The 14881-nt window shown below is 36.1% G+C and overlaps 1 protein-coding gene across 10 annotated transcripts in view; it reads right to left on the reverse strand.

Annotated features, from left to right (window-relative positions):
- Positions 1–14881, reverse strand: part of MYT1L (myelin transcription factor 1 like) — a 308557-nt gene that overhangs the window by 214311 nt on the left and 79365 nt on the right. For all 10 annotated transcript variants that reach the window (XM_033009870.1, XM_033009871.2, XM_042803269.1 and 7 more), the window contains exon 2: positions 9245–9359. The gene's annotated coding sequence lies outside the window, so the exon portion shown is untranslated. The remainder of the gene's footprint in view (positions 1–9244; positions 9360–14881) is intronic.

Consider the following 14881-nt stretch of genomic DNA (forward strand, 5'->3'; position numbering starts at 1 on the left):
ATAGTAAACAAGGTATGGGGCCACACACCAAACAATGTCAAGAAAACAAAATATTTAACAGCTGCTTATTAAGTGACTATCATATATTCTGTGAACTGAATGAGGAAAAGGTCTTGTAAGAAAAATAATATATGATCATGTAATTAAAGATGTCTTCATAATGCATATGCATGGGGGAGATTCAATTAACTCGCCCTAACAAAGTTAATTCTGGCATGTATTAGCTTTTGAATGTTTGGACTATTTAATGTAGATTTTCAACATACAATATGAAAACACTGAAGATCCTGCTGAGATCTGATTATAGGACATATATTAACCATCTGTAGTTTATTTCTCTAGTTCAAAGCAGAATTTACTTTTGACTATTGGAAATGCAATATTGGAATGAGCTATAACAACTGGACTATTGGAATTACTATTTCATTACCAATTATTCCTATTTTCCACAAAAAGTTTGGATCCAGATTTTAGCCAAAATTTTCCTTTAGCATCACAAACAGCTAAAGAGGTAAGTTAAAGTATAGGGACTATCTATGTAATATGCTACAGCACAATAGTTTCTGCTGCCTACCATTGCCACTCGAATTAATTAAACTACATGAGTTCAACAAGAAATTTATGACTGATTCTCACAAGTAAGGAGCATATTCCACTTCCTTTAGTGTGTTTCTCAGAACCCTGGAAAGTCAGACTGCTAATAAACATATAACGAGGAGGTCAAGAAGGGTCAGCTTCAGTGAACACCTATCCTCACAGAGTAAGACAATCCCCCTGATGGGATCTGTATAGGACGTAGGAAACCATCCTAAGTGAGACATTTGTCCCTTTCTACAAATTCTCCAAGCCTTCTCACCAAAGGCTACTGCACTCAGTCTTCATTATTGTGCTTGTTACTGGGCTCGCATTTTAAACAAAGTGTCTGCAGATTTTTAAGTCTGAAAATAAGAACAGGAAAAAACCACTCCTACTAAACAAGCCAGTATTTTGTTGCTGTTCTTGTTTGAACCTAAATGCAGACCCTTTCCGGTGGCCATTTCCTTATTATACAACTTTCCTGTTTACATAGAACGTATGTTTTATGTGGTCATATTCCCTGAAAAGAATCGGTTAATTAATCTCTGTAAAAAGAATATAAAAAATCATGCAGACTCCATCTGGCCCTGAAGGGTTCTCCCGTAAGAATTAACCATTGACTTTTTGCAACTCATCAACTACTCTTTTAAGAAAGCACAGCTTCTTTGAACTTAGTAAAATGGATTTAAATATTAGGATATTTACAAATATTCATAGAGGTAGAAGGAAATGACCAGAAATGCAAGCTCACCTTTAACAGATTTTGTGAAAAACTTCAACAAATTATTTACTTAACCCATTTTGATTTTCAGACAGGTTGGACACATAATTTCCATGTCAACTTCTGTGCATAACCTTAGATGTCCACCTTTACCTAATACCTTCTAAAATCTGAACTTTAATTAAAATATTTTTGAAGTTCAGTATTCTATAGACTCTACAAGAAGTCCTCTCTAACAAAAGAAACTATTAATAAAATATTAAAAATTGTATAGGATGGGATAGATTGGTTGCATTACTTTGCTGTATATATAGCTTATGCCACTCCAGACAATTCAGGGATTGTAAAAGGGGGATAATACAATAAGGAATGCAGAAGATTAAATTTAGACATGTACATGCTAGCACTGTCAAAACTTCCAACGTAGTCAGTGAATATCTAGTCAGTAAAGTGAGTGCAGCCTAGAAAGGGATTCAGCAGACCAGTCACCTACTCTCCCAACCCCATTGACTGAGAAGACAGCAAGACACCTGCATGTAGACACCTACATTTTGACATCTTAACCTTGAAGAAAATACCCACCAAATTTTAAAACCAAGCCATCACTTTTAGGTTTTGTTACACATACTTTTTGGGAAAAAGATGCTGAGACAAATAGCCAGTACAACCCTCAGAGATGTGGAGACAAAACATACACATTTTTATCAGCCCTGTTCAAATACATACAAGACTAAGCCAAATCAAACCTTCACCTCCTCTTTTTCACGTGGATCAGAGTTTTTGTTTGTTAAAACCACAGGCTGCTTGTGCATCTACACATAGATATATCTGCATATCTGACTAATTAAGTGGCTTCAGTTTGAAATATTCTGTCATTTAAGAACAACCATGTCTCTTATATCAGCATATTGAAACACAGATCCTATCTTGTTCTATGAGTTCATCCCTTGCTTTCATTTGCACTCAAAGAGATGACCTATTACATCTGTAATACATGGCCACATATTTAAGGTAAAATTTCAGTTTTAAAACATGCTTGGTTTTTTTTTTTTTTTTCCTCAGTGTGCACTGCCTGGCTTAGCATGGTTCAAAGAAATTATGTGCCTTGTTGATGAATAGACAGACTACATATAAGATTTTGCTTTCCTAATCTCTAAAACACTGTCATTTTGCACAGAGCCACCTCAGTAGGGACTTCAGAACATTCACTGTATATACATGTTTGTAAACTTCTAAGTTCCTGTCTCTCCTGCATCATTTACCATATGTTACCTCTTAAACTTTAGACTCCTTGGCTTTGCATTCGTAATCAAGTTTTATGATAAAGTGCTTGTTACCACGGGAATACTTTTTCACCCTGAAAATTTTATCACATGGGCATTTCTTTGGGTGTCTCCAGACTATAGCAATCATCATTCCTCTGTTGTAATTACTAAACCCCTTATTTCTTAGCAACTTTTTTTTTTAGGTATCTTACACAACATAGCAGCAGATTTGCAAAGGGCTACCATGGCAGAAGGATTTCAAATTCAAATACAACATTTAAAATGCCATAAAATTTCACACCTGTTTTTTTAACTCCTTTTCACCACTGCCTTTGTATTTCAATTTCAGCCATACATTTTATTGCATTAATGTCATTGTACATAATAAACACATAGTACAACGACTCTGACAATTTCACAGTGCATTTTGCAACTTCAGGTTCATTCAGCACCATCCTGGTATTGTTGTCTTTAAAGTTAAATACAGTTGCTTAATGAAGCCATTTGGAACTTACTTTACCTACAGCAAATTGTTTTCAGGCTGATCAAACAAACTTGTTCTACAGCTATGAATCTACTTTTACCTTTAATAGTAAGATGAACTGATTTTACAACACATGCACTTACAAAGCAATTTTTATTGCTGTTTACACATTTGAAACTACTATAAATGAAGACAGCTAAATACTGTAACTCTGAAAGACAGAAAGAAGTAGGTAGAGATATTTAGTCAACATTTGTATGATTCAACTCAATTCCATGTCTTCATCTGTGGAATCCATCATAGTTCTGCTCCCAGTTACTTTTGAAACACATGCCATCTATTTAAGTGGCAAAATAAAGATTTCGGCCAAAAGGCATCCATACCTGAACACATCTAATCTGCTGCAGAGCAGAAATTAGAACACTGGTCTTCTAACTTTAAGTTTTTTGCTTAATCTCAGACAGTTCTACAGACTGTGTTTCTGAAGCCTGAGGGGTTTTTGCATTTATTTACTGAAGTACATTTGAGATTATTTTTGGCATCTTTACACTGGGTCATGAAACAGCATGTTTTGGCACCTGCTAGCCTCACTAGCAATCTGCTTACTCCAGGCTGTCATTCTTGTGCTACTCCTGGGTATGCATCTGACAAAAGTCTTGCAGGTTTGCTGGGATCTGGACTTCTGCAAACAATGGGAGAAGAGCAGCATATGAAAAAGCTGCATTGGTGTTTGAGTGGTTTAGATGGCTCTTTATTTGTTGATTTTGTATTTTAATTAAATAATAAATAACATTGGTCATTTCTGTATGTTCCACTTTTTTGCTTATGGTTGATACTTAATGCAAACACAACCAAAATAAAGCAGAGATCCTTTCTGCAAAACTCATTTGTTAGCGATTGAAAATATTCATTGTGGGGACTTTCAGGTATATTGCACTAACCACCTCATCTACCGGGCAGTTTAATGAAACTCTGGCACTAACAGTAATGATTATTATGGGGAAACAATTTAATTTAGTCTACTAGCCTAAATTAATTGAATATCTTCACTTCTCTGTCTACTTGCAGAGATTTTGGATTCAGAAAAACACATCTGGTTCTGAAATGGTTTACAAGGACCAATCAAACCATGATGAGATCCTATATATACAGATTATTAGCAGAGACTAGTAAAAAAATGATGCCACTGTGGAACCACTGGAATGATAGATATATATATGTTACGTATTCACAGAATAAAGTCTACTCAGTGTTCACGTATTAAAATATTAAATAGGAGAAGTTGGGGAGTGTAATATTTTTTTAAAATTTAGCACCTCATGACCATGACTATGAACATGTACCCCCCAGTGCAGTGAAACCAGGAGCTCTGAAGGAAAAGGTGCTTCCTGAAGAGTAGGATATTTTCCTCTGACTTCGAGCTCTGACTTAGTTGCTATAGACAGAGTTCATTTCACTTAACTTCAGATATCTGCAATATAGGCATCAACATCTAAGCTGATCCCTAGGTTTCCTTTATTCTCACTATTAAGGAATATGCTCTTCTACAGTCTGATTCATCTGACCTATTTAGATGTCTACCTTCCGAACAGATGAATCATGTCCTAAAAGTGTCTATTTCTCTCCATTGACTATAAAGGCAGCCTAGCCAAAGACAGTTTAGATATAGAAGGCATCTACATTAGGACAGGTAAATTCCACCCCAGAAGCCATGGGAGCCATGAAAGGGACCACAACAAGAGAGAATGCTATTTTCAGCAATATTTAACTTCTGTATGATTTTGAAACAGAAATCCATCCACAAGGTCATCTGGGGACAATACTACTGAGAGCTGCTGAGCAGCAATGCCCTGCTCTGTCCCAAAAGACTGTGGAGCAGCTCCCTCTTGAAATGTGCAAGGTGACCATGAAATGGTAGTGTCTACTCCCTCTGCACCTTCCCAAAAATGTGTTTGGAAGAAGAGAGGAAACTTTTAGAGTTCCCTTCCTTCTTTCAATTTTGTTTGCAATAACAAGGACATACTACAGAGTCATAAACTGTATTTGAATACAGGCAGGACTGACAAGCTTGTAAGAACCTGCAAATACTTTGTCCTCCTGCCATACTTTTAAAAATCTTTTTTAAAAAAGTTTCTCATTAGAGATTTGATTGACTAGAAAATTACCTTCTGTTGACCTTAGGTACTTATTGGATAAGATTCTTTATAGATTTTATCAAGTGTATTCCTTTCCTTGGCATTCTTCACTGCACTGAGGATGAATGTATTGCTGTAGAAATGTGCTTCTGTACCTCTTTTGCCTTGGTGTAGGAAAGTCTTTTTTTATATGCAGGTTTGTTAATAAAATCTTTATTTCTTCTCTATAAAGAGCATAGTTCTGGCCTAACTCAACCCTGATCCAAACACTATTTGATCAATGAAGTCTTTCTCTTAACTCCACTTGGCTTTCAAATTAGTCTTCTGCATCTTCCTTGGCATCAGAAGAAATACTTCAGTTAGACATAGCAGCTAAGCAATACTCAATCATTCATCTGAAGTGGGTAAAATCAAAAATGTGCTTATATGCTAAGAGGGTTTTTTTGCCCACCAAAATTTACAACCCAGTATTCATAATGACAAAAGCATCATTTCAAACAAAGCTAAAAACTGTCAACTGCTCAAAATAAGCTGCATGATCACCTTTCTTCATAAAATGCTATAGTAGAAAAGGAGGGATTCGGACTTAAGAAGCTGTAATGACCTAGCAAAATTATTTTTTACCTCTTCTAATCCAATTACTGCAACACTTCCTAAGTGTTTGCTACAAAAATTATCAGCTCTACCATCATCACAGTTCTCTTAAAAAACATTTTTACTTATGTTGTGTATTCCCCTTGATAAGGGATTGGGATTTATACATGTAGCTGCTAGTGCAGTGAAGAGACACCATGCCCTCTGACAGTGGGCTTAATTTGATTTTATATCCCAAATAATCTTCAGGATGATTCACGATTAGGTATTCTGGCAGGCTGAGCTGACAATAAAACACGAGAATCTTTTTTTTTTTTTTTTTTCCTAAATCTTATTGGTCGTATGTCCTGCCCTGGCATTTTTAGCTTTAACATAACAGTTCTCTTTAGCATGATAATATCAGCAGCAGCCTGTGATCAATCACAGTTGGCTGGCCCATGCAATATAAACAACTACGCCTGTTCACAGGAGCAGAGATGCTGCCTAGAAACTGCAATTTAAAGAGCCTACTGCCTCATTTTTGAAACTACTTAAGTCTGGAGAGAGACAAAGAAAAAGTAGCACAATTTTATGTGATGATTTCTACTACTTAAATTTACAATGGTAATTTATAAATTGTAAATTTAGCAACATGTGTCATTTTGATTAATGAACTTTGCTTTTTTAGAAGGTCATATTAGGAAGACTTACACTGCCAGGAGCTAACATGAACTTGTTATCACGGCAGTGTATTTGTAATACTCTGTCTGAACTAACATAAGGCATTATTTTGCTTTCTGCATCCCTGCCATTCCATCAATATCCTTACATAAGAACAGTATGATAGAAAAGTATAGAGAATTCATTTCAGCTAATGAGGGAAACTAAGATTTCTGACTATTCAATTATTTAAATGGGGTAACTAAGGTACCCGAAACATGGAAGGACACCTGATTCTGCTTCAAAAACAGAGAAAACACAGTCACAATCCCTGATCCTTAGGCCTTGCTGAATTTTACTCAATACTCAGCTCAACACTGCAGGAAGTTTGTGGCACAGACAAAACCTGAACTCATCTTTCCCAACTCTAAGCTAATTCTCTAATTAATGGACTAGACTTTTCTCATTCCCCGAGGCACTGTAGAATGAGCAGGAAGAATATAAAGCTGCCTAAGAATGTTGCATACCAGGGATTCCTACACTGCCTAATTAGTGTTGCTTTACTATGTCTTCTCACCACCCCGGCAGGGTAAACTGAATAAAGCAGCAGGGGTAAAGTGCCTTAAAATCCCTAATCAGTGATATTGTCCTCTATGGGTCTGCATCCTGTAAGGGACCAGAACATCCCTTGAAGATGTCAAATATCTATATTTAAAAATGCTTAAGATGCTGCACCTTTCATTGGGTTCATAATTTATTGCAAGATGGAGCTTAATATAAGACCCAGAATGATGTTTCTATCTGTCATCAGCTGAAGTGAACAATCCTCACAATGACCGTTCACACAGAGAAGGGAGATTACATGAGGTTTTCAGAGGTTAGTTCCTAAGTTTCACACTGATTTACTCATCTGTAGTATGTCAGCCATGTCAGGTATCTGCAACATAAAGATAATGATTAACAAAATGTGTGTATCTGACACTCCTCTGCAGATATAAGATCAATTTTTAAATATATTTTATGTGTACAAAAAGAAAATAGCAAAAATCACACCAGTAGGGTTTAGTCTGCAAGGTCATGCCCTTGCAGAACTGCAGGAGTCAATAAGACCATGAGAAGTTCTACTTGTAAAATATCAAATGTAAAGAAGGTAAATATTTCAATTCAGACTGTGGGGCTGTTGGTAACTGCTTATGAGTTCTCTCTCTCTGCGTTGGGGCAGGATTGATTTTATTTTTTTTTCCCCCTAGCACTGTGGTTCCTTAATTGTTTTGTCATGTGGAAGACTCTACAACAGAAAGATCCTCTCGTGAATCCATTTAATATTCTCATGTACATTCCCTCACTTCTCCAAATTTAAAATTATTTTCTTTAGCAGCTCACCAGAAAGGACCACACAGATTTCCCAGGATCCTAAAGCACAATGTAAGAAGTTCTATGACCTCAACCTGAACAGCCGAGAACTCATTTAAACATGCCTTGAATATTCTCATCCCATCTTCACAGATTTTACTGCTTTCTTCTCATTATACTTGCATTTCAAATTAATATTGCTTTCCACTGTGATATGCTGTGTCTCAATAACTCATTACAGTAGATTGGCAAAAAGTAAATCAAAGGTAAGTTTTGTCCTATATTTAATCTAAATTTTCCCTAAAATATCTTAACTGCCATGTAATGTAATTAACTGATTCGTGCTTCATCTTATTTTAGTATAGAATTCCTCAGTCTAACTACATTTATAACTGCTGTCCATCATCATCAAAGGAACCAATCAGTAGACCAATATATTGCATATGTGTCTCTATCTTTTAAATTATTCAGCTTTCAACTGAACTTTTTCCTGAGTTTCCTTTGAGGAGTGGGACCTATGACTATCAGCAGCGTTTATCCCCCTAATAAAATAAGTATTCTGATGTTCTTTTTGGAAAACATAGGGGATATGTGGGAAAATAACAACACATTTGTGTCCTGCTGTATTAGTTAATAAAGGTCTGTAAAAAATGGCTCACCAACAGCTGCTCAGCATGGAATCTGATACTAGCCTTTTGAATTTCTGGGTAATGCATAGGTTTCCTAAATAAGAACTCAGTAAAAAAAAGGGATGCAAAAAAATCTCTGTGATGAACACGAAGGGAACACCATCTATTTTCTCTATATCACACATACATGGAATGCAAACGTATCCAGTGTTTTGCACAAGTTTGCAAGCAATGCTTAATAAAAATGCATTCTTCAAAACTGAAATGGATCTTATCATTACCAGTCTCTGAATTCAGTTCATCTACATTTTGTACACTTACACACTCAGTTTATATGCTCATTTGTTTTTTGTGCCAGCACATAACTACAGTGATTGCCTGGATGTAGGATGACACTAGGTGAAGCCCTACTTTATGAATAAATAAATATAAAAAGAAACAAATAGCAAGTTTTCAAATCTATATATCCTGCACAGCTGACTACTGTTACAGTTTATTGAAAGAAAATTTCCTATTTGTTTACACCTAACTAATACTACCTTTCTGATTTTACAGTAAAAAGAATTCCAGTGCATCCAGGTTCAAGAAGATTCAGACGCTCATTCCTCCTCTGTGTAAGTTCAGCATCAAAAATATGCATCATCAAATTTAACTGCAAATGATTCTTTTAGCATGAATTATCTGTTTAAAGATAATGCGCAACAGAACTCTTAGCTGCATCCCAGAAGTCATGCAGCACCAGGCAGATAAGATCACAGTGGTTACCAGGAGTAGCAAATGGGAAGAGCACTACAGGAAATGAACTCTTGTCAATAATCTCAAGAGTGCTATATTTAGGTCAATTGTACCTGAAATCGTTTGGTGGGGTAATTGCTCTTTGGTCCAGACTCTGCTCTCTGAGCCTGTCAGAGTGCTTGTAGGTCCACTGGATTGGATTCACCAATTTTCTTCCAGATTCATTTTCTAAAAGAAAAACAAAACAAAACAAAACCACTTTACTAAAAGACAGCAAGCTTACCAGGAACAGAGAAAATCACTCACGTGTTATCTGCTAAATATCTAAGGTGATTTAGAGTGACCTTTTGCTGATCAGTTAATAATCAATGCAAAATTAGAATTGTTCTTAAATCCTGTGATGCATCCCAGTGCAGTATTATTCAGGCTTTAATTCGGGTTGAGTCCTTGTCTGATAATACAGCTTACTGTTTAATAATTTAAGCTGTTTTATGCATGTATTCGGAGGAATGTAATAAATTCAGTTTTAGGAATCCAATCTAATGAGCCACATACTGACCCTTTACAGAAGTTAGTTGGATTCATACAGGTATCAGAAAGCAGCACCTAGTCCCTCTGTTTTATGATTTCTCAGAAGAAGTATTCTGCTTTGATAGCACAAAGTCTCCAGGAGCACTATTCCTTCTTCACATTAAAGAGTCAGTATTAATAGGATGAATTTTAAAGTAAGGAAAAGCCTCCTCTAGCATCTATTCATTCAGCATGTGTTTACCTTCCACACAGACAGATGCAGCATCATATTTGTAGTCATTACTCAGTGCTTGTGATTAGTGCCTGCCGTAATTAAAGAAAACGTCATGATGTAACTACACTGCTGAAGAATAGAAATGTACTTTTTATTTAAAAAAAAATTACAAAGGGAATAAGGTACTCTGCTGAACACTGCAGTAGGTGCATCAGTTATTTTAGCTATTGTTTCTTGTGTAGAACTTCAAATTCAAAGATACTCATTAAACTGAGTAGATGGCAATAACAGACGAAGTGTTAATGGGGCAGCAGTGGAGTGTGTCAGGAAAATGAAGAGACCCTGAGGGGCTCACCATGCTGTTTATGCTCAGCTAAATTCAGCAGCATTACCATAAATCCTCTAAAAGATACTGTACTCAATTTCTTATATGCTACTTTCCAGGCAAGGAAATACTCTACAAGATTAGAAAATGGGAATAAAAATAAGTGTAAAAACTATTTTCTATTAAAGAAACCTTTTTCATGTAAACATACTAAGCAGTATTCTTTCATTACTTTTTTTGCAATTTTATAAAAACAAAGAGAGGGTCTTTTAATCTTCAAAATAGTCTGTGAATCTAAGTAAAAACTTCTGAAACTGTACACAGGAACAGAACCTTTTAACAAAAGAATCATCGTGTTTATCATAAAATCCTTTCATAATTTCATAATATCAATTTCTCACATACATAGTTCAACTGGCTAAAATACAATTATGCATATACCAAATAACTTTTCACAAGAGTCCAGAATTCTTGGTTTCTAGTTTGGTTTCTTTATTCTAAACTGGCATTATGAGGGAGTAAATTAATCTTAGGAAATATACATAAACCATACATTCCAATAATTTACTGCTTAAAAAGAAGTATCTTATATATAGTTCCGTATGCATCTTCACGGTGATCTTAATGTGCCTCTTCTCTTTGATTTTAGAAAAAAACTTTTCCTACGTAAGGATAGATGGATTTATTGCTAGGGAGAAAATGCCCATAACACACTGTGCAACTTCAATCATAAACTCAGCTGCAGGTAAGAAATAATTATTTACACAATAAAGGTACCAACAACGCTGCGCAATGCTCCATACAGACTATAATTCTGCTTTTGTTTAAAGGCTATATTGACATGGATCATTTAGAAGTTGGGGGTGGGGTTGCGGGAGGCGCTCGGGGCCTGGGCACTGGGTTTCGGCAGCGCCCGGGCAGGGCAGCGCCTGCTCCCGGCGGGCGGGGGGCCACACGCCGCCCGCTTTCCCAATGGGACTACTCAATTTCGGGGGGTCGTGTAAATAAATGCATGTGCTCCATACAGCCTAATTTGCTGATGAATTTAAAATAGGTTTAAAAATTAATGTGTTTTTTTTTTTTTTTTTTTTTTTTTCCCTTTTGTCTCCCAATGACATCGTGTTGAGGTCTGCTTACGACTTCTGATTATTTGAAATAGTGAGAATTAACAGATCTGAAAATTAATCACTTCTTAAAATACGCGAAGACAGGGATAAGGGGATGACAATGCTGGTTTCCACTATGCACTCCTGACCCTCCATTTCAAATCCGAAAATCTGATATCCAACAGCACTCTTGTGTTCATGGGGAATACTGTTCCCCATATGCAAATCAAGTCTCCACATGCACAGCATCTATTCAGAGACCTGCCTCAGTATCAGCTCGGCAAATCCACATGCAGCTATAGGCACTTGCTTGTCCCTGAGAATACTGGAAAAAGAAAGTCCCCACAGTTTTCCATTAAAATTCTGCTAACGATAAAAATGCTTTGTTTCAGGAACCCAAATGAAAAACTAAACTACCCTAGCAAAAGTGGAAATATAAGGTATTTGTAAGAGGCAAGTGTGGAGACTTTCGCTGATGCTTAGCACCTAAGAAAGAATATTTAAAAAATTAAATTACAAGGTCTCTGAGATGCCCTAAGCAATACAGTTAATATGAGAATCTCAAAAACAGCTGGAATGGATAATTTATCCTGATCAGCAGTAGGTATTTTAGTAGCAGCCAAGAAAATTCCCACAAAACAGTTAAATTCCAACTGATGATGAGAACCAGCAGCTCCCCAAAGGTCATAAAGACTTCCCAGTTCTTATTATCCCTGAAGGTACAGAAGAAAAACTGAACCAGTAAAATAAAATCACAAGGAAATGCCCAGCTCTACCTCACTCTCATGTAAACACTGCCTGCCCCTAAGAGGTTGTGTACTTCCTCCAGTCTGACTGAGTATGGTCACCTGAGTTGTTTCTTGCAGTGATTTAATTTGCTTTACTGTTTTTTTTTTTTTCAGGGAAAGATGAAATAATTACAGCTATTTCAAATAGTTGGATATTTTAAAAAACTGATTTAAAGGATTGACTTAATATTTACAAGACATTTCTGATTATGGACAGATTTTAGCAGATGACAGGTTATGTAAACTCACAGACACTAAAGTCATGCTTCTGATTATTCAAAATAATGTATAAATAAAAATACAGTGGCCCTAGTCCTGCTTCTGCTGACACTAGACAGACTTCTGTCATGCTTTTCAATGGAAACAATATCATAAACCCAACCTCTAGAAACAAACAGTAAATCAGAGGTCAAGAAATATATAAAAAAAAAATAAGTTAAAAAACATTATCTGAATAACATATACATTTTTTTTTTCAATCATAATATGAAATTCTGGATCCAACTGTCAACAAGTACTTAATATAAGGTGAAAAAGTGTTTTCTCTATCTTTACATATTTGATGTACTACCTTCTTCTATTCACAACATATTTAAAACTACAAAGAAGTGTAAACATTTTTGAGCTTTTACATCAACTTTTATGTAAATCCACCATTAGACAGTGCCACTCCTGCTTGGAGATAAATGTTTCCTAGACTTACAAAACACTATTATCTATAAATAAAAAAGGATGATTAAGAAAAAGTAATCTGAAATATAAAAATATATCAGAGTAAATGCCCTTCATCAGAGGAAGAAGATAGCCAAAGTCGACATTTAGTGCTCTCAGAAAATTTAAGAATATCAGCATTGAGAGCAGACGGTCCATGAGCATCCTTGTTAATACTGCATGTCATGTTCTCTGATGTCAAGTGTAGCTTAGGTAGGATTAACAGTTCAAAGAATCTGTCGCTGACAAACAAGAATTTGAAACTAATGAGGAAAATACACAATTGGCACTGAGGGGAGTTTTTGGAAAAGCTGGGTGCATTCCTCACACGGTGGATAAACAGTTCTGTCCCGACTGTGAGGCACATGGGAGAAAGTGGGAAACAGTGCACTAACAACTGAGTGAAAAACCTGTGAACTTTCCTGATTGCAGAAGGCAGTGAGGATGGTGAAAACACAAGGGAAGTCTTTGCAGTGTTATTTGTGGCTCTTCCGAAGTGAAGAATGCGTCCAGTGCCAGGTCAATATGGAATCTGAATATTGCCTTAAGTAGGTGGATGACACCCCAACAGGACTGCATCAGTCACAGTGTTGTACTTTATCCTGCATCTTAAAACCCTACTACAAAGCAAATCATGTTAGGAGAAAGGCTGTTGTATTAAAAGCTGTTGATTTGGAGTCATTTCAAAAGCCAACAAACACCTTTTTGTGTTCAGATTCACCTCCTCAATACAGTATTACCCAAGAGAGCCAGAGTAGGAGAAAATCAGGCAGGTAATCAAAGCAACTTGCCAATGATTAAATTAAGTGTAGGGCAGAGAACTGATTTGCCTTTCTGGACCTTTCCTGCTGTTTTCTGAAGCAAACGAGAGGTAGCGATGGCATCTTAAGAAATATAAATAACTAGACAAATGGAAGTGTAAAATAAATAGCATTAACCTACAGGTTATAGACCTATACACTGCAAACTATAAACTATATACAGCAAAAGTTATTAGCAGATTTAGTTTTACCCTCCTACACTGACAACTGTTGGAGAAGAATTTTATTTTAGCTGAATGTGGCGAAGCATCACGTGTTACTGATGTCCCTACAATGCCAGATTTTGGGCAGAGCTGTTTAGAGTCTACTGTGCACCGAGGACAGAACAACCTAATGACCACAGGTGAAGGTGCCGAGCACCTCCTGACTCCTCTGTGGACTAAGGCCCGGTTTTGCCATCTGTTGTCACAAGTTATTTTTTTTTTTCTCTCCTTTAATCCTTAACCGAAGTTATTTAACAGCAAGACCATCTTTTGAGCAAAATGAAAGTACAATACCGAGCATACTATAATATATAGAAGCATAGAAGTAGCCTTCTCAGTACAACAAAAATAAAGCTTCAGAGCCTGGTCCAGGAAACACATTATATTAGCACACATTTCCTGTGGCTCAGCTTGATAGTCACTTGAAAGGTCCTATGATCTACCTGAGCCATGTTTAAAAAAAAATTGACAGGTCTTTAAAGACTAATGAGTTAAGATGCATATACATTAGAGAGACAGATAGGTAGATAGTTACTGATCTTTATCTTTTATCCACCTATCTACTTATAAATAGGAAAGGAGGAAGGGCACACAGAAGCCTTACTACTGTTTTGCCATGTGTAAACAAGTTTGAACAGTGATTTTTTTCATGTGTCACTGTTGAAATCTGCTTTATTCTTATCAGAACAGAAAAGCAACATGTATGGGGAGATCCTCTTTCACTGTTACACCCTGTCACACCAACAGCTGTTCACTCTGAAGCTCCCAGCTCTTATGTCCCTTGACCAATACAAATTGTTATCTTTCAACTGATTACTCTTCAAAATAGTAATTTATATAAAGATACTTAACATTAAGATTCTCAGAACCAACAAATAAACTAAGTGGAACTGAATTAAATGCAAAAGAAACAATTAATTAGTAATAAAATTAGTGAAATACTGATTTTAAAAAATTGAATGTGGAAATGAAAGCACTGAGTCTGTTTTGAGGTAAGTCATATTGCAGATAAGCATATTAGTAGCAAATATATAAGCAATACTCTTTTCAG

This window comes from Tyto alba, unplaced genomic scaffold (assembly GCF_018691265.1).
Source record: "Tyto alba isolate M040663 unplaced genomic scaffold, T.alba_DEE_v4.0 Super-Scaffold_40, whole genome shotgun sequence".
NCBI lineage: Eukaryota > Metazoa > Chordata > Aves > Strigiformes > Tytonidae > Tyto > Tyto alba.